Below are 14,476 nucleotides of genomic sequence, written 5' to 3' on the forward strand. Positions count from 1 at the left end.
AGTTATTGTTTAATGTTTTTCATTAACATATTTCAGGTATACAGGATAAAAAAGTGTTGATCCTTCATAAACCTATTAAAATAAAAAATTTAAAATTATTACAACAATTTAATTTATAAAACTTTGAAAAAAAATTTGTTGATTATCTATTTTAAACTTTCATATGACTTGTAATTTAACAGTGAATAACAAATTTGTAGAACACAGCACGGATTAGAACAGCAATCGAGTGAGGATTTGGAGCAGAAACTAAGAGAAGAGTTGGAGCAACAATGGGAAAGAGAAGAAATAGAAAAAGAAGAAAAAATGTTTGTTATTTATTTAAAACTTTAAAGTATTTTTAAATAAAACAGTTAATTAAATATTTGCAGAAAACAGCGAGAGAAGATGGATATTAAAAGAAGAGAAGAGTTGAGACTGCAATGGGATTTAGAAGAAAAAGAAAAACAAGAAAAAATGTTTGTTGATTTTCTATCAAAAACTTTCAAGTAATTTAAATTTAAATAAATAATAAACTTATTTGTAGAAAACAACAAAAGTTAGAACAGCAATTGAAAGAGAACTTGGAGCAGGAAAAAGTTGAAGAGTTGAGGAGAAAATCGGAAAGAGAAGAAGAAGAAAGACAAGAAGAAATGTTTGTTGATTGTTAACTTAGATACTTTTAAGAACTAAAAACTTCAACATATGAAGCTCAAATTTGATGTGTTTTCTTTATAAATCTGTTTAAACCATTTTTTGAAAAATATAAAACTAATAATTAATAAACATTTTATAGTCGACAGCAGCAATTAAGACAACGATGGTATGGAGAGTGGGAACAGGAAGCAAAAGAAAAGTTGAAGCAACAACAGGATAAAGAAGAAGAAGAAAAACAAGAAAAAATGTTTGTTGATTAATTATTTGTTTTATATTTTACAAAAAATGGTTTATACAGATTTTCATAGAAAACAATTTAAATTTGATTAGTTTTTTAGATATTTTGGACAACATCAAACTTCAATATGTGGACCGTAAAACTAAAATTAATTTTTGTGTTATTTCTGTTATAACCATAGATTGAAAACTAAATAACTAGCAAACATTTTCTAGTAAAAAGCAGCAAAAAGTGCAACAACTGAAAGAAGAATGGAAACAGAAAAGAGTTGAAAAGGAGTTGAGAAGACTTGGAGAATTTTCATCGAAATGAAGAATTGTTGATTTCATATGTGATTTTTAATAAAATTTAAGTAACAAACTTGCTGTTGATTTCGTAAAGTATTTTGCACGTAAATTTAAATGTAATTTAAGTTTTTTTATACCAGTGGTCGTCAAGCTATCCATGTTGTACACTAAACTGACAAAAACAAATTCTGCACACCCTAAATTGCGCCACTAGCGGTAAAACACATAAATACTTTTTATTATAAGGACACTCCAGCAATTTCTGCTCTTCTTTTTTGGACTAAGATAGTATTCAAGTAAAACTCCCTTAAAATTAATCTTTTTTTACAATAATATTTTTATCGTCCAATTCTTACTTAAGGAGCTAAGGAGAGAAAATGAAAATTCTGAATATATTTGCATGGCCCGTGAGAGGAAAAACTTACTTTAAAATTTCTAGGTATTAAAAATATTTTATCTATTAGAAATATAAAACTTCATAATTAAAAAAAAGGTCAAACAGAATTACCAAATCGGAAAAATAATTTAAGTATTACCGTGTGTTGAATAAGATAAAATGGTTTGTGCAGCTGATAACTTAATTTTTCTACACCTGGCTCGCTGAACAAAAAGGTTGCACGCCTTAAATTAGTTATCAGTCTAACAAAAAAAACTCAAAACTAAACTTTACTTAGTCATATTATTATGCACGACAAACCAACTACTACCCATTTAATTTGTATTTTATTATGTCGTTAAATTATTATTAGATTTGAACAAAAATTACTTGGTGCTGCACTGATATCGTACTTCTATTACTACTACTATTGAAAATAAATAGGTAATCTACTATTTTTATAATGCGTTGCTTTTTGATAAAATAAAATATGACTTAATACAAATATCGTAGAAAACAGTTCAATAAAAAGTTTTCAGGATTTTAAAGAAAATTATCAAAGCTTACCTGTATTATGAAACAAAAATTATACATGAATATTTCAGACTTAGTTTTTTGAATATATTTTTACTAGTCTTAGTTACTCTGAGTGTGTGGCAAAGCTGTTCGGTAATAAACTTTTTTTCCTGCCTTAAACCTTACTATACTTTTTTGAAATACTAGATAGTTTTATTTCAAACTTTTTCAGTAAAAAATAGACTGCACCTCAAAACAACGGAGAAAAAATAAAAAAGCCTCTTTAAATAGCTCCAAGTATTAAAAAAGTCTGAAACTTTTAAGTTAATAAAAATTTGTTAACTGAGAATCTAATGTCTTCTAACTTGAAAATATATAAAATTTTTATATCACAGATGTTCTTGTGCTAAAACTTTATTTCAACTAACGGCGTTTCACTGCTCTCAAATAAATTTAAGAACAGATCTACGGAGTCTATAAAATGTTAACACACATTAGAAAAAAAGCAGAAAAAAGCATGTATAATTATGTTATTATTTTTCTGCTTTTTTTCTAATGTGTGTTAACATTTTATAGACTCCGTAGATCTGTTCTTAAATTTATTTGAGAGCAGTGAAACGCCGTTAGTTGAAATAAAGTTTTAGCACAAGAACATCTGTGATATACATTCCGATAAGCTTAGCTTATCAGGATCTCCAGGATTTAACGCCTTATAACGTTACATCTTAAAATTTTTATACAAATATAAGCACATTTACAGGTATTTTAAAACAGTTTTTCAATTTTAAACTATATTAATACTTTATACACCGTAAAGCAATAAGTTTTTATTTAAAGCCTAAATAGAGGTCTTAGTCATACTTAAATCATTATTTTAAATAAAAAGCTAAAAACTAAAACGTGCTTACAAACAAGTTTGTATAACTAAAAGTATCATAATAAAAGCCAAATTACTCTAGATTTAGTGCAAAACATCTTTTTTAATGATGGAAGAAAAAAAACTAGCTTACTAGCATACCTTTCAAGCATGATTTTTGTAAGTGAACTTTAGACAAACTTAAAAAAACCTAATCATTTTAAAAACTATCCCAGGTGTGACAACACTCTATCAATTGTTTATTACTAATTTTCCTTTATTTTTATTGTGACATTAGTTTTAAATCGCGGAAATTCAGAAAATATATAGAGAAATTTCATTAACGTCTATAAAAAAAATTAAGTCAAAAGTTAAGTAAGCTAAGTTAAGAATCATTTAAAGTTAAATAAATTCATTATGTTCCAAAAATAAAAAGATCGGCGAAAGTCTGCAAACAGAAGCCTGGACTTTCGTTTGACTTGAGACAAGCTCGAGTTTAACAATGGGGATGATTCCGATTCGATCACCGAATTACGAGACCGGCTTCGTCCTTATAAGTACTTATCAGCCAGTCACAACCGAATACTCTATGGTACAGTTACACTCTAGTAAACCAACAAGATATTGAAAAATAAATTTTCCTTGAGATTAAAATCAAATCGTTTAGACTAAAAGCGGTTTTGTCCTTATTGAATCTTATCGGTCAGTCACAACCGAAATCTTGCAGTCTTCAATCTACAAACGGTTATCACGCTTTAATGATTCATGTGTTTTTTCTATGTTAGTTTAAAATATTAATAATAATATTTCTGGTCAGCTGTCAAATTTGCACGAGGTGACAAAATTTCTCAAGTGCACTGAATTGCACTTGTAACAGTTTAGCACTGTTTTTCTCATTCAAAAGCGGTGTTCTCCTTTCTTTCTTTTTTCTCAAACTATTCAAACCGCTTAAATTCAGAAAACGCGCTTATTTTGAAGAATTAGTTTTTTAGCTTCGTAGTTAAACACATTGTTTGCTTAAAAGTGTTGTGTTCGTCTCGTGCTTTTTGTACGATGGCGACTGTTTTTTTTTTATATGAACTTTTGAATTGAAGTAGTTTATATGTACAGTTTGTAATTGTGTTTATCGTATGTTATTCATCGTAATGCAGCTATGTTTCTAAGACTCGATTTCTTTATATAAAATTAATTTAAGCTTTCTAACAATTTAACTATTTAATTAGACTAAGCTTAAAAGATAGTCTAAACTTAACTCATATTTCATCAAGTCGACTTAGCTAAATCAATACTAAACATTTAAATAACGTCACCGATATTGTTATAACGCGTTGCGTCAGCTGATAGCCAGGTTCGCGCGTAAATATAAGTAACAATTTCCCTTCGGTCGATTGCTAAACACTAAGAGATACTTTTGCACGAAAACACTTTTGAAAGGGTTAGTTTTTTTATTTACTATCACTGTTACCCTTAACCCTTACTCTCGGTTGGTAACTTTTTTTCTTTTATTTTAATAATAATTTCTATTAGTTATTATTCTTATTTTTACTATTACTGTTACCCCTTACCGTCGGTCAGTATTTTTTTCTCTTTTTTTTTTTTATTGAGTTATCTTTTTTTTTTTTTTTTGTTTCTGTATTTTTTACTCTCGTGAAAGAATGTAACTCGTGCAAAATTGACCTTTAATACAAACTTGTTCTCGTGCAATTTTGATCCCTCGTGCAATTTTGCGCACTTGTGCAATTTTGCGCACTTGTGCAATTTTGTTCTCGTGCAATTTTGTTCTCGTGTAATTTATTATCCTCGTGAAATTTTGTCTTAGTGCAATTTAGACCCGTTAAAATTAAATAAATAAACACTTATATCTAATTAAAATAAAAAACAACAGTAATTGGATACATAATCATGCTCTCAAATAGTTTATTTTTCAAAGTTTTCTAAAATGTTTCAAAATAAATTTTATTTCATTACGTAATTTAACATAACTTCCTAGTCAAACATGATGCTTACAAAATTCATGAACTTATTGGCAACATAGATATTAGCTTAAGAAAAACGTTTAAAATTAAAATTATAACTATAAGGTACTTTTTTAATATTTAATATCTTTTTGAATTACCTATAGAAATGTGTATACAGTTTTTTATTTCATTCAGGAAACAGTATAAGTCATAAATATATTTTACTTTTGAGTTAGCTATACTAGTAAGAAAAATTTATAAAAAAAATCAATTAGAATTAATAAACAATCGCAAAATAACACTTTAGAACTACTTTACATTATTACTCACACTTATAGCTAAACTACAAGCTATAGTATTTAAAATTTCAAAATATTTCAAGAGTAATAGAGTTATTTTATTTTTAATATAATTTTGCCATTGAAACTAATTGCATTTTAATTTTAAGAAAGAACAGTCTTAAAATATTCTGTTGGTTTACTAGAGAGAAATTTTTACATACTGTTATATAGGTTTTAAAAGTATATGATTTATACTAATTAATTTGGACTTATAAACTTTTTGTACAAATTTAATTTATGTAAGTTTACTAACAACAGGAATAAAAAAGAAAACTTTTATTATATAGTTTAAGTATATAAAGGAACTTTTTTTTTTCTTAAAAATCAAAAATATGTATATTTATTAACATACAAGGATTAAACTAAATGACAAATTTAATGACAAAAGTAGTTAAAATGACATTTAAAGAGAAACACAACAAAGATAGTAAATCTACTTTACTTCTCAAATATTTCAAAAACAAAACAATTTCAAATTCTTAAAAATAAACTTAAACGATTAGACATCAACAAGCCAAGCACGAACGAGTATATACTCATATACAACAAACTATTAACATGGACGCTTAAAAAACTCATACTTTTTACTATCGTAGAAAGATAAGAAATCAGTCAAGATTCTAAAATAAGCGTGCATACTCTTAAATAAAAACGCGTTTGCACATAGGACAAGCGTTGTGATCTTTATACCAAGCACCTGCATAAGTTTTGCGCAAATAATGGCTGACATGACGGTCCAGACGGACCACGTCAATACCAACTTTCAGGTCTGCAAGGCAGAAAAATACATTGTTCGCCTACCAACCTTTCGTCTGCAGTGAAATGTTCAAATCTAGCTGCTCGTTGAGGTGTCAAACCACTAAAAGGCTGTTGAAATTGTTGCAGCATTCGTTGTATTAATTGTTCTAAACATTGCAGCAGGGTTGCAAAATTGTTGCTGCAATTGCTGTAATTGTTCTGTAATTTTTCTGCAATTGTTCCATATGTTGTACTAATGGCAACATGTTATTAAACACTTGATCTACTATTTATCTATCATTTACCTCTCGTTGTTGCTCCGGATCTTGTGCAACATTTACAGCTACGTCATTGGGGCTTCGTTGTTGCACTACTTCCTGCTGAAAATTTTGTACTTCTTCTTGATGTTTAATTCCTATTTGTTTTTATTCTTGTTGTTCTGAATCTTGTTCAACATTTTCAACTTCTTCATTTTGATTGGCTGGTCCATGTACAATAATTTTATTTTTCTTGTCATAGAATTGTAGATGGGTAAAAACTATTAATATAAAAATTGTATAGTTACCTGTTACACAATTCAGTACTAATATTATTTAAAATAATACTTTTAATTGAATTATTTAAAATTGTAGCAACACTTTATTATAAACATACCAACAAATTTACTATGATTTCTTTTAGAGCAAAAAAACTGTATAAAAATGTATTCTGTCCAGTTTGTTGTAGTAATTTTTTTTTTTGGAGCTAGAAAAATATATATCTAAAGAAACTACAAAAGCGATATATGCAAGGATTATTCCTTGGGCACAACAGGTCTCGACAATTTAAATAATTGGAGACAAAGTTAATTTTTTAATTTATTTATTCACAAGGCAACAATGTTTCTCCCCTAAGGGATCTTCAGGCCTGCAAAATAAGATAAACATAAGACGATGGACAACTTAAGAAAATACAATAATGCAATAAATTATAATTGAATTCAAATTAAAATTAAAAATGTATAGCGCTATTACTAGATAATTAGTTAACAAAATAAAAAGTTTTATAACAATGGAAAAGACTTTTTTTAAAATTTTAAATATGATTTATACTTAAAATAGATGATTTGTTCTGTATATATTTGGATTTAGCTTATAACAAAACAAAATGGCGCTTAACAAATGACGGTACAAGTAATAACAAAAACAGAACTAAGTGATAGAAAAATTAATACGCTAAGTTTTAAAATAAAATTTCCTAAAGTGCGGGCAGGTGTAGAAGAGCTCTTGTCTTTTGTTTAAAATTCGTTTCTTATTAGCAAGTGCTATTTCTATCTTTTCCAAATTGCAAGTCTTACAGATTTTACCTATATTCTTCATTTCCCTGATCTTGTGCATTATGCTCCATCTTAAATCGTAGCTGGTGTTATTGTTTTTTAGTCTCCAAATGTACTTGGAAAGCTCTGTTCCCTTGTTATTTTCATTCTTAATATCACTAATGTGCGCATACCATCTCTTTTTGAACTGGCTTCCTGTGGATCCTATGTATTCTTTTGTTTCGTTCTGACTGGTAATCGTCGCCTTATAAACAACATTCCCCTGCAAACATTTGCCACTTAGGGGGCAGGAGTCTTTGTCGCGGCAGTTGCACGTTTTTTCCTCTTGGTTGTTTTTATGATTCAGTTTATTTAGTATCTTCTTATTGTGGCTACTTATTAGTGATTTGACATTATCCATACAACAGTATGATATTTTGCAATTACTTCTGTTGAAGATCTTTTTCATGCTCTCTGTTTTGAAATGTTTGTCAATTAGGTCTAAGAATTTCCCCCCAATGTTGGTTTTTACTGACTGGCAGTATGGGGGATTAAAATACATAATTCTTCTTGTTCGTTTACGTTTCTTCTTGTCAACAGGGTTGGCTTTGTTTTCATATTCAAGCTTGTGTTTGAAGTTGGATTGAGCAGTGCAGTTTGGTAGCTATGTTTTGCATTGTCAAAGGTTCTTAGGTCTGTGGACAGTCTATTTAGTCTTTTCTCAATCATTTTGGGTAGGTTTTTCTTGATTATCTTCGGGTGGTTGGAGTCACTACTGATATATCTGATTGAGGAGTTTTCTTTTCTGTATGGCATATAGCAATTGTTTGTGAGGTCTAGTGTGATGTCCAAGAAGTTGCATTTAGTCATACCAATTTCCATTGTTATCTTGAAACCAATGTCTTTAAAGGTCTTTATTGTTTGTTTTTTTATATTCTCGAGGTCCTGGTTGTTTTTGTGCTTGATAATCGCCAAACCATCATCCCTATATAGGCCTATCTGGTTTGACTTGTATGTTTTCCCTAATCTATCAAGAATGTGCAGACCAATAAGGTCGCATAACTCAGCTCCGAAGTACGACCCCATAGGGACGTCAAACGATGGTTCTTGATTTTTCTTGGTCCATACTTTTCCATCGTAGGTAAGCACTGAATTACAAGTGTGTGTTATAATCTTCACATCTTCTTCACTTATCTCAGTGAACTTTCTTGCAAACTCTATAGCATTCATAAGGTGTGTTAGTTTGATACTCGGGTAAAATTTTTGGATATCGAAATTAACAAAGCATTTTTTTTATTTTTCATTTATACTGTTAAACCATTCAATGACTTCGTAAGAATTCTTCCATTTGATTAACGTTGACTTCTTTTTTATTTGGTTTACAATATTTTCTAGTATGTTCTTACTTATTTTACCTAGATGATTCTTGCTTGGGTTTATAGTTCTGCACTCGATTCTTAGTGGGAACTCTTTCTTATGGTCTTTAACCGTAATGAATGCATCAACTGAGGAGAACTTAGGTATTTTTTTGTTTTTGAGGTTAAAATGCTTGGATGATATTATTTTCTGGGATTCAATATTGATTTTTTCTATAATGTTGTTATCAGACACTTTGTATGAAGAAGTCAGGCAGTTTCTCATTAGTCTGTTGTATGATTCTGCGCTGGTCATGTACATGGATCTACTTTTATCTGCGAATACAATTAGTTTATCTCTTTTGAATAAATTTCTTAGATCTTTCCTTAGGTTTTGTTGAAATTTGGGTATAAATTTATTAAATTTAACCTTACTAATCAATTCAAAGAGGTATTTTTCGAATTCCTTTAATTCGTTGCTAAACGGGGCCGATTTAGAACTTTTGAAAATATGCGTTTCAACATGTGTGGCTTCAGGTAAGTCATCTTTATTATGGAAGAACATCTTCCATCTCATTCTATTTATGAATTTAGATGCCGCATCGTATAGTTTTATGAGGTAATCTTTTTTGTGTGAAAGCGGGATATCTTTTAAACTATAATCAATCTCATGTTTTAGCTTTGTTAATTTCGATATCCAAAAATTTTACCCGAGTATCAAACTAACACACCTTATGAATGCTATAGAGTTTGCAAGAAAGTTCACTGAGATAAGTGAAGAAGATGTGAAGATTATAACACACACTTGTAATTCAGTGCTTACCTACGATGGAAAAGTATGGACCAAGAAAAATCAAGAACCATCGTTTGACGTCCCTATGGGGTCGTACTTCGGAGCTGAGTTATGCGACCTTATTGGTCTGCACATTCTTGATAGATTAGGGAAAACATACAAGTCAAACCAGATAGGCCTATATAGGGATGATGGTTTGGCGATTATCAAGCACAAAAACAACCAGGACCTCGAGAATATAAAAAAACAAACAATAAAGACCTTTAAAGACATTGGTTTCAAGATAACAATGGAAATTGGTATGACTAAATGCAACTTCTTGGACATCACACTAGACCTCACAAACAATTGCTATATGCCATACAGAAAAGAAAACTCCTCAATCAGATATATCAGTAGTGACTCCAACCACCCGAAGATAATCAAGAAAAACCTACCCAAAATGATTGAGAAAAGACTAAATAGACTGTCCACAGACCTAAGAACCTTTGACAATGCAAAACATAGCTACCAAACTGCACTGCTCAATCCAACTTCAAACACAAGCTTGAATATGAAAACAAAGCCAACCCTGTTGACAAGAAGAAACGTAAACGAACAAGAAGAATTATGTATTTTAATCCCCCATACTGCCAGTCAGTAAAAACCAACATTGGGGGGAAATTCTTAGACCTAATTGACAAACATTTCAAAACAGAGAGCATGAAAAAGATCTTCAACAGAAGTAATTGCAAAATATCATACTGTTGTATGGATAATGTCAAATCACTAATAAGTAGCCACAATAAGAAGATACTAAATAAACTGAATCATAAAAACAACCAAGAGGAAAAAACGTGCAACTGCCGCGACAAAGACTCCTGCCCCCTAAGTGGCAAATGTTTGCAGGGGAATGTTGTTTATAAGGCGACGATTACCAGTCAGAACGAAACAAAAGAATACATAGGATCCACAGGAAGCCAGTTCAAAAAGAGATGGTATGCGCACATTAGTGATATTAAGAATGAAAATAACAAGGGAACAGAGCTTTCCAAGTACATTTGGAGACTAAAAAACAATAACACCAGCTACGATTTAAGATGGAGCATAATGCACAAGATCAGGGAAATGAAGAATATAGGTAAAATCTGTAAGACTTGCAATTTGGAAAAGATAGAAATAGCACTTGCTAATAAGAAACGAATTTTAAACAAAAGACAAGAGCTCTTCTACACCTGCCCGCACTTTAGGAAATTTTATTTTAAAACTTAGCGTATTAATTTTTCTATCACTTAGTTCTGTTTTTGTTATTACTTGTACCGTCATTTGTTAAGCGCCATTTTGTTTTGTTATAAGCTAAATCCAAATATATATAGAACAAATCATCTATTGTAAGTATAAATCATATTTAAAATTTTAAAAAAAGTCTTTTCCATTGTTATAAAACTTTTTATTTTGTTAACTAATTATCTAGTAATAGCGCTATACATTCTTAATTTTAATTTGAATTCAATTATAATTTTTTGCATTATTGTATTTCCTTAAGTTGTCCATCGTCTTATGTTTATCTTATTTTACAGGCCTGAAGATCCCTTAGGGGAGAAACATTGTTGCCTTGTGAATAAATAAATTAAAAAAGGAACTACAAAAATATTAAAAACATTATTGTTTTTATTATAATTTAAAATGCTTCTGATTTTAATAAATAATAGTTAATAAAACAAAATTTAAAGATTTAAAAAGTTTGTTAAATGTTCTATGCGAGAGATAAAATTTAATTTATAATTTTTTTTCTAAATAGACGTATCCTTTTATATAAAAAATAAAGTTACATTAGCTTTATAAATCTACTTAAAGTTTTGTTTGTTAGATTTGTATGAACGTGACCTAAAACTCTACAAAACTTTATTTAATTATAAAACTAAATAAAATTCATCAAAAAAGAAACTTTATTTGAGAAGTAAACCTAGATAAATTTGTTAAATGTACAAAAATATTTATGTTTTAGTTAAAATCAAGTGAAAAAAAACACTTATAACACACGTCATTAAAATTATAGTAGTTAGATTCATAAACATTTTTTAAAACAAATTTGCTAAAAAGTTTTAAATTAAACTATATTTCATAAAACTTTCACCTAAACTTAGTTCAATGACTAGGCATAATTATAACAAAATTCATGAACTTATTTACAAAAGTGATATCACATTTAAAAAAATTTAGAAACTAAATTATAACTTTAGAATATTTATCTAATTTTTAGTAGTTTTATTTTCTTATAAGTTAGATATTGTCATTGCACAATTATATAAACATCCATAAAACAGTATAAATCATAAATATATTAAATAAAGTAACTTAGAATAACAGATGTAAGTGAACTCAAAAGTGACTTTAAAGTTAATAAAACAGTGAAACTTTTTTTTAGATTGGTCAACAAACTATTAAGCTACAACAAACCAGGATTGAGAGAAAATACGTAAGTTTTTTTTAAGATTATATTAAAATATTATACTAGTTTAATAATTATAAGTAAATATAACAACTAAAACTAAATGTAGTATAACACTTATTGTTATTTAGTTTGTATATTAACTTCAATGTTTTAGTGCAAACGGTATAAGAAAATCAGTCAAAAAAAACAAACTTGATTACAATGAAGACCATATCGTAAAATCAACAAAAAACCGCAGAAGTAGAATAAGAAAAGAGAATATTGAGAAGTGCGAACGACAGAAACCAGTCAAAAATAGAAATTTAAGGTTTTAAAATAAATATTGTTTAAATTTTTAGTACTTTAATTAAACTTTAAAACTTAAGATAACAAATGAAAGTAAATTTGAAACATGACTTTAAATTTAAAACAAAAATATTGCAACTTTTAGATTGGTCAAAAAACTATTAAGCCACAACAAGCCGGGATTGAGAGAAAATACGTAAGTTTATTTTAAATATATTTAAGTCATAACTATTCATTAAAAATTTTAGTAAATATCTCAATCTATAGACTTAAAAGATCTAAACATTTGTTGTTATTTTAATGTTCTAGGGCAAATGGTGTAAGAAAATCAGTAAAAACAAACAGACTACATTACTGTGAAGACCACATCGTAAAGTCATCAAAAAGCCGTAGAGGTAGAAATAGAAAAGAGAATACTCAGAAGTTCGAACGACAGAAACCAATCAAGCGGAGAAGAAATGGTTTTCAGTCGCTGAAACTCCGAAAAGAAGGTAAAACACCAAAGGAACAGAGTATTAGTGATTTTGAACAGACAATGAGAGAGAATAAATTGTTGGAACAAAAAGAACTTAAAGAAGAAAGACTACGAATGGAGAAACACAGAGGTTTTAGCAATGGAAAATCTTCAGAATCAAGGTTGGCGGACAACAACGTCAAAAAGGTCAAAACAGATGCAGAACTAGATATTAACGAAAAAGCAACTCCTGACAAAAGAACGAGGATGAATGAACGTAGCCCTTCAGAACCGAGTTGTGGGGAAGAGGGTAAGGTAAAAATGTTGAAGTGGAGAAAAGATCAATAAGTAAAAAGTCTTCCTTTAACGCTATGCTGTGGTTCGAAGATCAAATATCGAGCGAGTCCAGTGATGAAGAAGAAGACGATGATGAATGGTGGAAAGGAAAGAAGGAATTTGAAAGATCAGCAAGAGAAGAGTTTTATTCTGATCTTGGAAACTGTTCGATGGTATATTGTTCGGATTCCAGTGATTCTGAAATTAAGATTGTTTTAGATGATTTATCTGATGATGAATTTAAAAACAGTGATTTTTAGTGAAATAAGTTTAAAAATCTGTTGACTTTATATGTTTAGGAAATTTTTTTATAATAAATTATTTATTTGTATTTTCTATTTTCTAGCTTGAGTGCTTGACATAAGCTAAATTATGAAATGTTGTTTAATTATCGTCTTAAAAGGCTTGTTTATTAATATATTTTTCAAACTACATAATATACTTAAACTTTATAACCTTTTATGCATTAAATATTTGCCCACATAATTTTTTTTTTTTTAGAAAAAAATAAAAAACTTTTTAAATTATATTTGATAATAGTTTATAATAATTAAAAAATAAAATAAAAAGTTCAAAGAAATTTATCATCATAGTTATTACATATTTATGTTTTTTTATCTTTTTTTTTATAATCTTCAAACAAAGATATTCACATATGTTATCTGTATTATGTAAATTTTTGACATATATGTTTTGTATGTTATTAAAGTATGTTGTGTAAATAGTACTAATCTAAATAAATTTTACATCAAGTAACCCTCGTAACAAACTTATTCAAGTCCTTTTTCTTATGCATTTAAATATTATATTTTTTAAATAAAGCTTATAAACACAAAGTTGTTTTATAATGCATATTCCTCAAGTAGCTCGAAATAAGATAAAAAACGCATATTGGCTTGTTTTGAAAGTAAAAATTTAGACGACCTCACATTGTACATGAACCATAATCTGAACATGTAGTAATTTAAGTTATACTATCCTGGACAAGTCGTTAAAAGGTATCAAAGTGGTGTGCGACCCGATAACCGAAAGATTTTTCGTGTAACAGGTCGTTTGACAAAATATTTTGAGCGTTTTTTTGTCGTTCAATAAACAATATATACTAATGAGCCGTTTTTTAAATGTTTTTGTTTTTTTTTTTATAAGGTAACACATATCAGCAAAATAGTTTTTTTAGTTCGTTTTAAAGATGTACTATTGCAGAAAGTATATAAAACTGTAATTAGTTTTCAAAAAAATCGACCCAAAAAATTGTATTTGTATAAGAAGTCAAAGTTAAGACAATATGTAATTGAAGTATTATAAAAATAAGTACTAAAAATATTTTAAGAAGAAAAGTGTCTTAAAATGAAAATAAGCAGTTTTAATTTTATTTCAAATAAAGGACACACCCTAGCAGTAGTAGCGTGAGCAATGGCTCCTTTACATGTTTTTTAAATTAAATACACGATTAACTGATGTTGTGAATACATAAAAATCAGCTTGTAAAAACTCGAGTTTATATGGTGTATATGTAACTATTTAAATATCTTACACGAAAATAATTAAGCTTTAAAACAGATCTACTTTTTATTGTTTT

Source organism: Thalia democratica, chromosome 4, assembly GCF_965202585.1.
Source record: "Thalia democratica chromosome 4, ktThaDemo2.hap1.1, whole genome shotgun sequence".
NCBI lineage: Eukaryota > Metazoa > Chordata > Thaliacea > Salpida > Salpidae > Thalia > Thalia democratica.